Genomic DNA, 15,601 nt, shown 5'->3' on the forward strand with positions numbered 1-15,601 from the left:
CCGGTCTACTGAGCTATCTTATAAATTTCCTTTAACAACTGCAGTTTCTTTCTTCAGTAGAATCTGTCTATCCAATCTATTCTTCTGAAGCTTCTGTGTCATTGTTTCTTTAATTACATGGTTATTAGCTGTTTAAAAACAAAAGGAGAGAAAAGCATTAAAAGACAAAATGAATTGGCTAAAACTGCAATATCTTGAGAATTAATTATTGATTCTTTCTGTGTTTCATCTTCCTCCTATTTGGACATGCAGACTGAGGAGTCAAGCACATGGATAAGCAGAAAGTGGAGCTATGCACTCTCTATGCCCTGAAATGCCTTGTTCCCATCAGTTGCTGTACATATACACCTTTTTGGGTGAGTATATGGAATGTTATATAGCATAACTAGAGTCTGAAGAGCCCTGGTGCATTTGGGCCATGCCCCGCCATCCTGGTATATATATACAGTGGGGCAAAAAAGTATTTAGTCAGTCAGCAATAGTGCAAGTTCCACCACTTAAAAAGATGAGAGGCGTCTGTAATTTACATCATAGGTAGACCTCAACTATGGGAGACAAACTGAGAAAAAAAATTCCAGAAAATCACATTGTCTGTTTTTTTATCATTTTATTTGCATATTATGGTGGAAAATAAGTATTTGGTCAGAAACAAACAATCAAGATTTCTGGCTCTCACAGACCTGTAACTTCTTCTTTAAGAGTCTCCTCTTTCCTCCACTCATTACCTGTAGTAATGGCACCTGTTTAAACTTGTTATCAGTATAAAAAGACACCTGTGCACACCCTCAAACAGTCTGACTCCAAACTCCACTATGGTGAAGACCAAAGAGCTGTCAAAGGACACCAGAAACAAAATTGTAGCCCTGCACCAGGCTGGGAAGACTGAATCTGCAATAGCCAACCAGCTTGGAGTGAAGAAATCAACAGTGGGAGCAATAATTAGAAAATGGAAGACATTCAAGACCACTGATAATCTCCCTCGATCTGGGGCTCCACGCAAAATCCCACCCCATGGGGTCAGAATGATCACAAGAACGGTGAGCAAAAATCCCAGAACCATGCGAGGGGACCTAGTGAATGAACTGCAGAGAGCTGGGACCAATGTAACAAGGCCTACCATAAGTAACACACTACGCCACCATGGACTCAGATCCTGCAGTGCCAGACGTGTCCCACTGCTTAAGCCAGTACATGTCCGGGCCCGTCTGAAGTTTGCTAGAGAGCATTTGGATGATCCAGAGGAGTTTTGGGAGAATGTCCTATGGTCTGATGAAACCAAACTGGAACTGTTTGGTAGAAACACAACTTGTCGTGTTTGAAGGAAAAAGAATACTGAGTTGCATCCATCAAACACCATACCTACTGTAAAGCATGGTGGTGGAAACATCATGCTTTGGGGCTGTTTCTCTGCAAAGGGGCCAGGACAACTGATCCGGGTACATGAAAGAATGAATGGGACCATGTATCGTGAGATTTTGAGCGCAAACCTCCTTCCATCAGCAAGGGCATTGAAGATGAAACGTGGCTGGGTCTTTCAACATGACAATGATCCAAAGCATACTGCCAGGGCAACGAAGGAGTGGCTTCGTAAGAAGCATTTCAAGGTCCTGGAGTGGCGTAGCCAGTCTCCAGATCTCAACCCTATAGAAAACCTTTGGAGGGAGTTGAAAGTCCGTGTTGCCAAGCGAAAAGCCAAAAACATCACTGCTCTAGAGAAGATCTGCATGGAGGAATGGGCCAACATGCCAACAACAGTGTGTGGCAACCTTGTGAAGACTTACAGAAAACGTTTGACCTCTGTCATTGCCAACAAAGGATATTTTACAAAGTATTGAGATGAAATTTTGTTTCTGACCAAATACTTATTTTCCACCATAATATGCAAATAAAATGATAAAAAAACAGACAATGTGATTTTCTGGAATTTTTTTTCTCAGTTTGTCTCCCATAGTTGAGGTCTACCTATGATGTAAATTACAGACCCCTCTCATCTTTTTAAGTGGTGGAACTTGCACTATTGCTGACTGACTAAATACTTTTTTGCCCCACTGTATATATATATATATATATATATATATATATGTTGCTCAAAAAAATAGGGGGAATACTAAAATCCCACATCCTAGATACGACTGAATGACATATTCCAGTTGTAAATCTTTATTCATTAAATGGTGGAATGTGTTGAGAACAATAAAACGTAAAAATGATCAATGTAAATCACAACTAATATCCAACGGAGATCTGGAGTTGGAGTGATGCTCAAAATCAAAGTGGAAAATGAAGTTACAGGCTGATCCAACTTCAGTGTAATATGCCTCAAGGCAACAAAATGATGCTCAGTAGTGTGTGTGGCCTCCACGTGCCTGTATGATCTCCCTACAATGCCTGGGCATGCTCTTGATGAGGCGGTGGATGGTCTCCTGAGGGATCTCCTCCCAGACTAGGGTTAAAGCATCCACCAACTCCTGGACAGTCTGTGGTGCAATGTGATGTTGGTGGATAGTACGAGACATGATGTCCCAGATGTGTTCAATCGTATTCAGGTCTAGGGAACAGGTGGGCCAGTCCATAGCTTCAATGCCTTCATCTTGCAGCAATGGCTGAAACACTCCAGCCACATGAGGTCTGGCATTGTCCTGCATTAGGAGGAACCCAGGGCCAACCACACCAGCATATGGTCTCACAAGAGGTATGAGGATTTCATCTCGGTACCTAATGGCAGTCAGGTTACCTCTGGCGAGCACATGGAGGGCTGTGCGGCCCTCCAAAGAAATGCCACCCCATACCATTAGTGATCCACTGCCAAACTGGTCATGCTGAAGGATGTTGCAGATCGCTCTCCACAGCATCTCCAGACTCTATCATGTCTGTCACATGTGCTCAGTTTGAACCTGCTTTCATGTGTGAAGAGCATAGGGTGCCAGTGGTGAATTTGCCAATCCTGGTGTTCTGTGGCAAATGCCAAGTGTCCTGCACGGTGTTGGGCTGTGAGCACAACCCCCATCTGTGAACATCGGGCACTCAGACCATCCTCATGGAGTCGGTTTCTAACCATTTGTGCAGATACATGCACATATGTGGCCTGCTGGAGGTCATTTTGCAGGGCTCTGGCAGTGCTCCTCCTGTTCTTCCTTGCACAAAGGCTGAGGTAGCGGTCCTGCTGCAGGGTTGTTGCCCTCCTACGGACCCCTCCACATCTAATGGTGCACTGGCCTGTCTCCTGGTAGCGCCTTCAGCCTCTGGACACTATGCTGACAGACACAGCATACCTTCTTGCCACAACTCGCATTGATGTGTCATCCTGGATGAGCTGCACTACCTGAGCCACTTGTGTGGGTTGTAGAGTCCGTCTCATGCTATCATGAGTGTGAAAGAACAACCAACATTCAAAAGTGACCAAAACATCAGCCAGGAAGCATTGGTACTGAGATGTGGTCTGTGGTCTCCAACTGCAGAAACCCTCCTTTATTGAGTGTGTCTTGATAATTGCCAATAATTTCCATCTGTTCTCTATTCCATTTGCACAACAGCATGTGAAATTGATTGTCAAACACTGTTGCTTCCTAAGTGGACAGTTTGATTTTACAGAAGTTTGATTTACTTGGAGCTTTATTCTGTTGTTTAAGTGTCCCCTTTATTTTTTTTAGCAGTGTATATGCGTATCAGTTGGAGCTGTGACTTATACAAAAATACAAAAAATAGTGTTACAGTTTTTTTTATGTTTTCAAAAGCTAGCTAGTTACAATGTCATGAAAAATAAAATTATGGTCGACAGTACAAATCTTTTCTTCAGAAAACTATTATCTAATTGAAAACATACACATTTCATGGCTATATTTATGCCTGCAATGGAAAAAAGGAATAATAAATTAAAAAAGAAAAATTCTGAACAGAACTTTACCAACATTTCCAAGTCGAAGGGAACTTAAATGTATCTTCTTTTCATGTAGATCCCGTTTTTGCATAAATGTGTGAGTTTAAATATTATTTTCTTTATGGTAATTGAACAGATTTAACATCAACCTTGGGGTGAAGATTGAGTTGTTAAATAGTCACAGGGAAAAAAAGGACATGGATTGTTAAACTATATACACCGATAGGTTGAAGTAAAAAACTTGATGTTAAAATGATATTGTGAAAAGTCCCTGTTTATTTATTACTGCATGAAGTCAGAAAGAAATGTAATAAAATGGATAGACAATGTAATTGCTGCACTCTAGAGCCAAACTCTCTGCTGCAGTGATTTATTATGTAACATACAACATGTTTTCTATGTTCATAAATTGCCAATGCTCTGGTAATACAGGCACATATGGGTATATGATCTTCAGGCACAGCAGCAAATGTAATATTTATTTAGCAGCACGCTGAGTTCACGCTCAAAGTAAGTGAAAATGAAGACTGGCAGTCCGGAACGAAAAATGAAAGAGTTGGTGATAATTCATCTGCACGGGATGTGAAATCCCAAGCTACAACCAAGATACTGAAGAAGCTCAGGAGGATCCCTGTTTTTATAACTTTTTTTTTCCACTGTCTGTTTTGCTATTTGCAACTTGTTTCAATCTGTATTTGTTTGTTCCCCTTTCATGCATTTACACATTCGCAGTATGCGCCTTTTTCCTACACATATTTCATTTGTGCATATCCTTGGGTCCTGATCAGGACTGTGCTTCTTGTTTCTACTCAGTTTGTAGATTTAAAATGCAAGTTTATTTTCATGGAAGTTGGAGTTTTCATAGCTGCAGAACAGGAAATTAAATGAATGTGTGACATGTTTTAAATATCTATTTGAACTTAAATCTTGTTTCACTACTAGATGTATCTAAAGGGAACCCATCCCCTCAATAAATGCTATTTACCTGCAGGTAGAAAACAATGGCAGAATTGCATTTTCTTCATCATTTTATCCCACTTTGATTTTTTCCCCATTTTTCAGTATGTTGTATGGTTATTGACTTAAAAAAGTCAAAGACAAAAACCATCACAGAAAAAAGAAGCAGCCATACTTACCAATATCATGTCCAAACACATATCAGGGTGTAGCAGGACTAGTGTTGAGCGATACCTTCCGATATTCGAAAGTATCGGTATCGGATTGGATCGGCCGATACCGGCAAAATATCGGATCTCGCCGATACCGATACCCGATACCAATACAAGTCAATGGGACACAAATATCGGAAGGTATCCTGGATGGTTCCCAGGGTCTGAAGGAGAGGAAACTCTCCTTCAGGCCCTGGGATCCATATTCATGTATAAAATAAAGAATAAAAATAAAAAATATGGATATACTCACCCCTCCGGCGGACCCTGGACCTTAGCGATGTAACCGGCAGCCTCCGTTCCTAAGAATGCAGAGTGAAGGACCTTCGATGACGTCGCGGCTTGTGATTGGTTGCGTGACCGCTCATGTGACCGCTCACGCGACCAATCACAAGCCGCGACGTCATCGCAGGTCCTACACTCACTGCATTCTTAGGAACGGAGGCTGCCGGCTACACCGCTAAGGTCCAGGGGCCGTCCGAGGGTAAGTGAGTGTAGGACCTGCGATGACGTCGCGGCTTGTGATTGGTCATGTGAGCGGTCACATGAGCGGTCACGCGACCAATCACAAGCCGCGACGTCATCGAAGGTCCTTCACTCTGCATTCTTTGGAACGGAGGCTGCCGGTTACATCGCTAAGGTCCAGGGTCCGCCGGAGGGGTGAGTATATCCATATTTTTTTTTTTTATTCTTTATTTTTTACATGAATATGGATCCCAGGGCCTGAAGGAGAGTTTCCTCTCCTCCAGACCCTGGGAACCATCCGCACCGCACATGCCTGGGAGCTTATAGGAACTTCCGATTCCGATTTCCGATATCACAAAAATATCGGAACTCGGTATCGGAATTCCGATACAGCAAATATCGGCCGATACCCGATACTTGTGGTATCGGAATGCTCAACACTAAGCAGGACCCCATGAAAAGGGTGGAGGCAGCACAAGTCCAAAATATCAATGAAACCACCATTTGCAAATTCACCATCGGTCAAGGGGATGGTTTCCTACTATTCCAAATGGTTACAAGCTTGATAAGGTTTCCATTCACACCATTATGTCAAATGTACAGTTGTCCGGCCTAATTTTGTAAGATGCATAGCTAATTTTCAATGCCCCTAATATTAGTTATGGTACCAGGTGGGTTACTTGGTACCATAAGTACATCCCAAGCTTCGAAAATTACCCAGCCACCACTGGGCCCAGCTTGCACCTTGCATAAAAATGGAAAAATGTGTAAAAAAAGATGTATATAATGAGAGCTAGGTTGTGTATTTTGGCCAAAATATTAACCAATAACTAATATATAACAAGCATTTTTTCCACATTTTTCTATTCTTTTTATGCAGGGTGCAGGCTTTTGTGGTGCCTGGATAATTTGGGGTGATTAGCCTGTGGGGTATACTTATGGTACCTGATGATGGAAAAATAAAGAACTTATAGCCCTTCAAAGAAGAGGAGAAAAAATGGAAGCTCAAATGAAAAATCATTTGGTCCTTATGAAGTTAAAACGTTTGTTTGTGTTTGCTTTGGTGTCCTCCTAAGCAGTCATTTCCAAGAGGGAAATGTCATGGAACTATGAAAGTCACAGGATCGATAGTCTTGTTAATGGTAAATAAATGATGAAAGCATGGAAACAAAATATTTAAGACATCTCAATTCAGCATCAAGTATGTGATCTATGCATAGAAATACATGCTCTTACATGTCTTGGCTGCTATCAATGATGTTATTAATGGTTGTCGCAAGTAGGCTCTGCTGAATGCACTTATGCACAAATCATCAAGATTCACTGCTGGCATCTCCCTCTGCAATTGCTGACGAATTCCGAAAAAGATTTGCTCAATGGGAGACAATCTGGAGATACTGGAGAAAATGGCAACATGTTTAGGCCACACAGGCTGCTCAGAGTAGCACAAACAACATGTAGCCTGTAAGGGTCGAACACTAAGGCTGGGTTCACACTGCGTTAGCAGCAGCCCATTCAGCACATACGCTAATGGGCTGCTGTTCATGCAAGTGTCGATGTTTACATCCCGCTAGCGCAGATAGAGCATCTGCTAGCTCTATCTGCGCTAGCAGTGACAGACCCGGAAACGCTGCAGCCCGCGTCTCAGGGTCCGTCACTCAATGACGGCACATCTGTAGCGCACGCCCATTGTGGGCGGGCGCTAGTGATGCATCCGACATTGGAGTCAATGGCGGCATTAAACAGACTACGTTACACCGCGTTATGCCGCTGTGTAACGTAGTCCATCTAACGGACGTCAGCAACGCAGTGTGAACCCAGCCTTACAGATTGGGACCAGTGTCCAAAAAATGTGTTTAGGTCCCTCTAATTTACGTAGGAAAAGCAATAAATGGATATATAAATATATATATACAGTATGCACATTTTTTTATTTCTTTGTATCTTCTAGGTGACTTCAAATGAATGCTCTTTATTAACGCAGAATTCCATAGTAAGGAATTTCAAAAGCATACCGAACTTAAACCGAGCAAAAACCTGCTAAAAGAATACATTTTATTAATAATAATATAATAAAGACAAAAATGAATATACAAAAAAACACCCAAGTGAGGGTATAAAGCAGGGAATCAGGGCAGCGGTCTATCAGGGATGATATTAATAAGCCTATAACCCCCCCCCCCGTAGACCCTGGGATCTGGTGACCTATCTGGCAGCTGAGGTCGGTATGCTAATTTTGCAAAGTGGCGCCCCAGCTCCACGACAGCTGTCCTTTCAATCCCTATATATGTGTATATAAACACACAGAAACAACAAAAATACAGTCTTCTGGGTTGAGTAGATTTACACCCTTCCTTAGCTCATGGACCCATTGAGGCCCTAATGATTGTAAAAGTCCCCTGATGAACCCCCAAGGAAAGGAAAACGGGGAAGACACGCGTCGGGTCTAGAGATGAGTCATTTTATACAGCTGGAACAAGGGATTCACCTTGGAAATACAGCTAAGTGTTTCACTTTCTTAGCCTCATATATCATAGAACACCTGCACTTTAGCACTGGGACTATATTTATCTTTGCCTATACATCAGACTATTTGGTTGTCAACCTTAACAGAGGCCAACTTATTGTGCTGATCCTTCAGCTTATCGTTATAGAACAGTACTGTAGTTTTGCACTGGTTCACTTTAACTTTATGAGCTATTTAGCATTTATCACTGTCTATAGTTGATATATTGGCAGATGGTCTTTTGGATTTCCAAGCTTTAGTGGCAAATCCCTGATAAATCTACCACTGTGTTATTTTAGATTTTTTACAATTTAATTTAAATTACATCTCTATTGAGTCTATAGGCTGTGATACTACACCACTGTATCCTTATATAGAATACTACAGCATCTAACTGGTATATTCTAGGCAATACCCAGAGTTTATGGCATAGGGATTTATTTATAATTACCTGATTACCTTAACCCATTTGTAACTAGTGAAGGTTACGTTGTCGCCACATAATGTGGGACGTTCTGAGAAATGCTGCCTGTTCCAAATTAAATTGTAAAATTAAAATACGTGCACGGAAGAGCCACTCTAATACATTAAATCAGGTCTCTCTTTATTACATACGTTGGCCAGGATTTTATAGGTTACTAGCTGTACTACCCGGCTTCGCCCGGGTTAATGACTGCTGTTAGCAAAATAGAATGTGTTAACAAAAATTTATTCTGCACACAAAAACCACAAAACAAATAGATAGAAATGTAATTATTAAAAGGCAAAAACTAAGCTAATAGAAGCATTTCACAACATATATTAGCTTTGTTATACTGAGAATGTCTTTGTTGCCTATATTAACCAATCAGAGCTCAGGTTAATTAACTGTAGCAAAATAGAAGCTGAGCTGTGATTGGTTGATAAATCCCCAGCCAACAGGAAGCCCTCCCCCCTGGCAATATATATTAGCTCACACATACACATAATAGACAGGTCATGTGACTGACAGCTGCCGTATTTTCTATATGGTACATTTGTTGCTCTTGTAGTTTGTCTGCTTATTAATCAGATTTTTATTTTTGAAGGACAATACCAGACTTGTGTGTGTTTTAGGGCGAGTTTCATGTGTCAAGTTGTGTGTGTTGAGTTGCGTGTGGCGACATGCATGTAGCGACTTTTGTGAGATGAGTTTTGTGTGGTGACATGCGTGTAGCAACATTTTGTGTGTCGAGTTGCATGTGACAGGTTAGTGTAGCAAGTTGTGTGCAGCAAGATTTGTGCATGGCGAGTTTTGCGCATGGCGAGTTTTATGTGTGGTGCGTTTTGAGTATGTGCAAGTTTTGTGTGAGGCAACTTTTGCATGTGGTGCAACTTTTGTACATGTGGCAATTTTTCTGTGTGTGCAAGTTTTGCATGAGGTGAGTTTTCCATGAGGTGAGTTTTGCACGTGTGGCGAGTTTTGCGTGAGCCTGGTTTTGCATATGGCGAGTTTTGCATGTAGCGAGTTTTGCGCGTTGCGAGTTTTGAGTGGTGACTTTTGTGTTTCGACTTTTATGTGGCGAGGTTGGTGTGTGTGTGGTGAAATGTGTGCTGAGGGTGGTATATGTGTTCAAGCACGTGGTAGTGTGTGGCGCATTTTGTGTTTGTGTTCATATCCCCGTGTGTGGTGAGTATCCCATGTCGGGGCCCCACCTTAGCAACTGTACGGTATATACTCTTTGTCGCCATCGCTCTCATTCTTTAAGTCCTCATTGTTCACATCTGGCAGCTGTCAATTTTCCTCCAACACTTTTCCCTTCACTTTTTCCCCATTATGTAGATAGGGGCAAAATTGTTTGGTGAATTGGAATGTGCGGGGTTAAAATTTCACCTCACAACATAGCCTATGACGCTCTCGGGGTCCAGACGTGTGACTGTGCAAATTTTTGTGGCTGTAGCTGCGACGGTGCAGATGCCAATCCCGGACATACACACATACATACATACACACATTCAGCTTTATATATTAGATATACCTGTATGTAATCTCCTGTATATAGTATATACCTGTGTGTCATCTCACCTATATATAGTATATATCTGTGTGTCATCTCCTCCTGTATATAGTATATACCTGTATGTCATCTCCTCCTATACATAGCATATACCTGTATGTCATCTCCTCCTGTATATACTATATACCTGTAGGTAATCTGCTCCTGTATATAGTATATACCTGTGTGTCATCTCCTCCTGTATATAGTATATACCTGTATGTCATCTCCTCCTGTATATAGTATGTACCTGTATGTCATCTCCTCCTCTATATAGTATATACCTGTGTGTCATCTCTCCTGTATATAGTATAAATCTGTGTGTCATCTCCTCCTGTATATAGTATATACCTGTGTGTCATCTCCCCTGTAAATAGTATATACCTGTGTGTCATCTCCTCCTGCATATAGTATATAGCTGTATGTCATCTCCTCCTCTATTAGCCCTCGTTCACATGTTATTTGGTCAGTATTTTTACCTCAGTATTTGTAAGCTAAAATGGCAGCCTGATAAATCCCGAGCCAACAGTAAGCCCACCCCCTGGCAGTATATATTAGCTCACACATACACATAATAGACTGGTCATGTGACTGACAGCTGCCGGATTCCTATATGGTACATTTGTTGCTCTTGTAGTTTGTCTGCTTATTAATCAGATTTTTATTTTTGAAGGATAATACCAGACTTGTGTGTGTTTTAGGGCGAGTTTCGTGTGTCAAGTTGTGTGTGTTGAGTTGCGTGTGGCGACATGCATGTAGGGACTTTTGTGAGATGAGTTTTGTGTGGCGACATGCGTGTAGCAACTTTTTGTGTGTCGAGTTGCATGTGACAGGTTAGTGTAGCAAGTTGTGTGCAGCAAGTTTTGCGCATGGCGAGTTTTGCGCGTGGCGAGTTTTATGTGTGGTGCCTTTTGAGTATGTGCAAGTTTTGTGTGAGGCAACTTTTGCATGTGTTGCAACTTTTGTGCATGTGGCAATTTTTCTGCGTGTGGCAATTTTTCTGCGTGTGCAAGTTTTGCGTGTGGCGAGTTTTCCATGAGGTGAGTTTTGCACGTGTGGCGAGTTTTGCATGTGGAGAGTTTTGCGCGTGGCGAGTTTTGAGCGGCGACTTTTGTGTTTCTACTTTTATGTGGCGAGGTTGGTGTATGTGTGGCGAAATGTGCGCTGAGGGTGGTATATGTGTTCGAGCACGTGGTAGTGTGTGGCGCATTTTGTGTGTGTGTTCATATCCCCGTGGTGGTGTGGTGATTATCCCATGTTGGGGCCCCACCTTAGCAACTGTACAGTATATACTCTTTGGCGCCATCGCTGTCATTCTTTAAGTCCCCCTTGTTCACATCTGGCAGCTGTTAATTTGCCTCCAACACTTTTCCTTTCATTTTTTCCCCATTTTGTAGATAGGGGCAAAATTGTTTGGTGAATTGGAAAGCGCGGGGTTAAAATTTCACCTCACAACATAACTTTGACGCTCTCAGGGTTCAGACGTGTGACTGTGCAAAATTTTGTGCCTGTAGCTACGACGCCTCCAACACTTTTCCTTTCACTTTTTCCCCATTATGTAGATAGGGGCAAAATTGTTTGGTGAATTGGAAAGCGCGGGGTTAAAATTTCACCTCACAACATAGCCTATGACGCTCTCGGGGTCCAGATGTGTGACTGTGCAAAATTTTGTGGCTGTAGCTGCGACGGTTCAGATGCCAATCCCGGACATACATACATACATACATACATACACACACACGTACCCACATTCAGCTTTATATATTAGATTAGTATTGTGACATGGTCATTGGCACTGTATGTGAGGGGAGATATGTGTCACGGAGATTGCTTTCCTCCATGATCTAGCAACCCATAAGTTTCTTTTCAGCATGCTATGTGCTGAAGGAGTTAAGCAGCCATGTTATGGGCTGGTTTTTAGGTGAGTAGGTAAAGAGATGGGCGGGACGCCTACTCACCATATCTGCACCTCAAGGGTGCAGATGGGGAAATAAATGTCCAGCCATTTTTTTTTTCTCTGTCTGTGCTGTGTGGAGGCAAGGAAGCCTCCAGGCTGATGCTCCTGTGAGACCTGCCATATGCAGAAGTACTGGGCAGGACTGGGTATGAATTGTTTATTTTCTTTTGAGCCAGACAGGCTGTTTTTCTGTTACCATTTTGGGTTCTTGGTTTATGATACAGTAATCCACCCAGAGGCTTTAACCCCACGTGTGCCTGTGTCTACTTCAAGGGGCAGCTAACTGAGCCGACGTTCCACAGTTGTAACAATATAATTGGCTCATCTCATCTCTAAATACGTGCTATTAGCATTCATACTTCTAATTGGCTAAGTTAACACTGTTAACATCCAGCTTGTGGTCTAGGAGTCGTACGAGCCCTAAGTTTCATTTCTCTCACTTTCCTATGTTTTTTCTAAGTCTGTAACACAAAGACATTCCTGAGACCCCTTATCTGATCATGTACTCCATCTTGGAAGGAAAGAAACACATGTAGGAAGAAGCTAAAATGAAGTCAGGATAGACAAAATATATATTCTGCTCTCACAGTTATGCAAGATATTTATTATTCATCACTAGGTTTGCTCATTATTGGTATTTACAGAGACACTTGATCCATCACATGGGTCTTAGTGCATCTGTAATTTTGTTATATATACATGTATAGGGATTGACAGGGATTGAAGAGAAAGCCATCGTGAAGCGGGGGCGCCACATTGCAAAATTAGGATGCCAACCTCTGCTACCAGGAAGGCCATCGAACCTAGGGCCTACTAGAGGGAGTTATAGGTTTATTAATATCATTCCAGATAGACCGCTGCCCTGATTTCCTGCTTTATACCCTCACTTGGGTATTTTTTTGTATAATCATTTTGTCCTTATTATATTATTACTAATAAAATGTATTCTTTTAGGGGGATTTGCCCGGTTTAGGTCTGGTATTAATTATCCCATTTTTGGTTATTTATGTTGGTTTTACGACCTAGAAAATTTCAAAAGGGATTTTTTAAAGCAAAAATCCCGTCATGTCTGGTGCAGGTGTTTAGAGTGGGTGTATAAGCTCAAGTAGCTGAGCCCACTCGTTCCACTACAGTTTCTGACTGTTATATCCTACCACCTGCCTTTAATTGCAGGGATTGGGTCTTTTCGGACACAATTATGGGATATAATTACAGCTTTTTAAATTGTTCATTTATACTTCAAACTATATATGTTATTATTTTTTGTTATACATTTACTTTCACCCATGTGTGCTTTGACTTATCTTCATGAAGTTCTACCAGCTTTTTAATAACCACCGTAAGAACACATAACAGCACTCATTATGGGGTTAAATATATACTTTTAAGTTTTCTTTTTCTTCCTCATCACATACATTTCCAGTATAAATACATGAAAATATCAGTTTGGCACAAAATGAAGTTATTTTTTTGCATCAAGACAGGAAACAACTGTCTGTCATGTTCGCAAGCAATATATTATAATTTAGAAAATTGGAGGCTTTTGAGAAGTGCAGATTACAGCCAGTATCAGAGATGTTTCTGGGAACATGAACGTGCTTTGTTCAGGTCCCAATAGACCCTGCTGTGTATCCAAACTGGAGAATCTGAGTTCTGATAAATGGATATTCAGTGTGTGCAGAGCCTGTCACAGATAACAAGCAGAATGACAGCACAGAGCTAAGTCCACATTGAATCAGTTGCCAGAATCATCCGAGCAGTGTTTCACATCATTTGTTCCTTAAAACATCAATGAACTGTGTCACCAGGGATTTAAAACTTACAGAAGGAAGTCCATGTACAGTGCTAACTTGCAGCCTTTCTATTGTTCAAAAGGGGCTTGGGGAAAAAATAGATTTTTCCTTATTTTATTATTTATGGAGATTTTTGAATCCTAGCTCTTTAACAATCACCGGTCGTGTTGTTCTGGAGAGCATTTATGGCCTTCATTCTGGAGGCTCTCCAAAAAAAATTTACGTTGTGAATTGTGCAGCTGAAGGCTTGATGACCAGCTGCCAGAGACAAACAGAAACATAGGAAAGAATAAAAATCAGATTTCTACCATTTCTGCCATTTAGCTTACTAAGCACATGCATGCCCAATGTATGAGATAGAGAAATAGTAATAATTGAGCTTTGTTTCAAGATACTTTTGAAAAATAATGGAAACAATAATAATGACCCTCAAAAGTTAGTGACCATGAAGCATCGAGGGGAGGGTAGGTTATACATTTTAGGTAGAATTTTCTGGAGCTGACAATAAATATGAGTAGAAAGTAAAATCAGTATGAGCTGCGATTATTCGCAGAAGGCCTTCTTTAGACTTGTCTTTGGCATTGTAAAAATAATGTAATTCTAGACTCATCATTTTGCTTTTCTCTTCATTAGAGATGAGCGAACGTGTTCGGAAAATGTTCACCAATATCAAATTCGGAATGAATGTAGCACATTCGAATTCATGTTCGCTTTCTCAAGCATTCAATCAAAGTTGGCAAAAGTCAGTTACAGTTCGGTAAATCATCGCGTTTCCACCAATGCTTTTGTGTGACTTTGGCTATGATAGTACTGCTGTATGATGAATGGCAAATACGAGGGGGCGTGTTTTATGAGGGGAGGGGGTATGGAGAGGTTAAAGGAGCGTATGAAGAGATTACAGGAGCGGCGCTTGCTTTTTTTTTTTACTTAACTATATGCGTGTTGATCCCAGAAACAAATCATCAGGGCACAGAAAGCATCCACAAAGTCTTGACATACGGTGGCCGACGTCACATGTCCCTGGCCATATAAAAAGCAGACATCTTGTTTTGCTGGCGCCATTTGCTCAGTATCACAGTGCAGAGAGGTCGCTCCTAATCTAGTGCTGCTGCTGAAAGTGAACTTGTCCTGTGTGAAATCGATCTTCCAGCATCGAAGTAGATTGTGCAAAAACCATGTAGCAGTCTCTGGAAGCCCATTAGCTACTCCAAATAGTTAAAAATCCAAATCCAAATCATAAAAATTGTTAAGCCTAATAAAGTGTTGCAGTCACGAGGCCCAGTTAGCTACTCCAAATTGTTTATGATAAAACTGTGTTTCAGTGGCAAATCAGAAGGCTAGATTTCCATGTAAAAATCGTTAGGCCTAATATAGTGCTGCAGTCAAGAGGCGCAATTAGCTATTTCAAATCATTTGTGCTAAAACTGTTTCAGTGGCAAATCAGAAGGCCAGATTTCCACGTAAAAATTGTTAGGCCTAATATAATTTTGCAGCCACAAGGCACAATTAGCTAATCCAAATAGTTTGTGTTAAAACTGTGTTTCAGTGGCAAATCAGAAGGCCAGATTTCCACTTAAAAATTGTTAGGCCTAATATAGTGGTGCAGCCATGAGGTGCAATTAGCTACTCCAAATCGTTTGTGCTAACACCTTGTTTAGGTGGCAAATCAGAAGCCCAGATTTCCACTTAAAAATCATTAGGCATAACAGTGTTGTTCAGGCACACTAAGAAAATAAATAGCGATTGTTCATTTAATGACAGGTGACTGACAGCTGTGGGCCTAAAGTTGTGAAACAGCGGGGTACAAGATGGGAAGGCT

Source organism: Ranitomeya variabilis, chromosome 4, assembly GCF_051348905.1.
Source record: "Ranitomeya variabilis isolate aRanVar5 chromosome 4, aRanVar5.hap1, whole genome shotgun sequence".
Classification (NCBI taxonomy): domain Eukaryota; kingdom Metazoa; phylum Chordata; class Amphibia; order Anura; family Dendrobatidae; genus Ranitomeya; species Ranitomeya variabilis.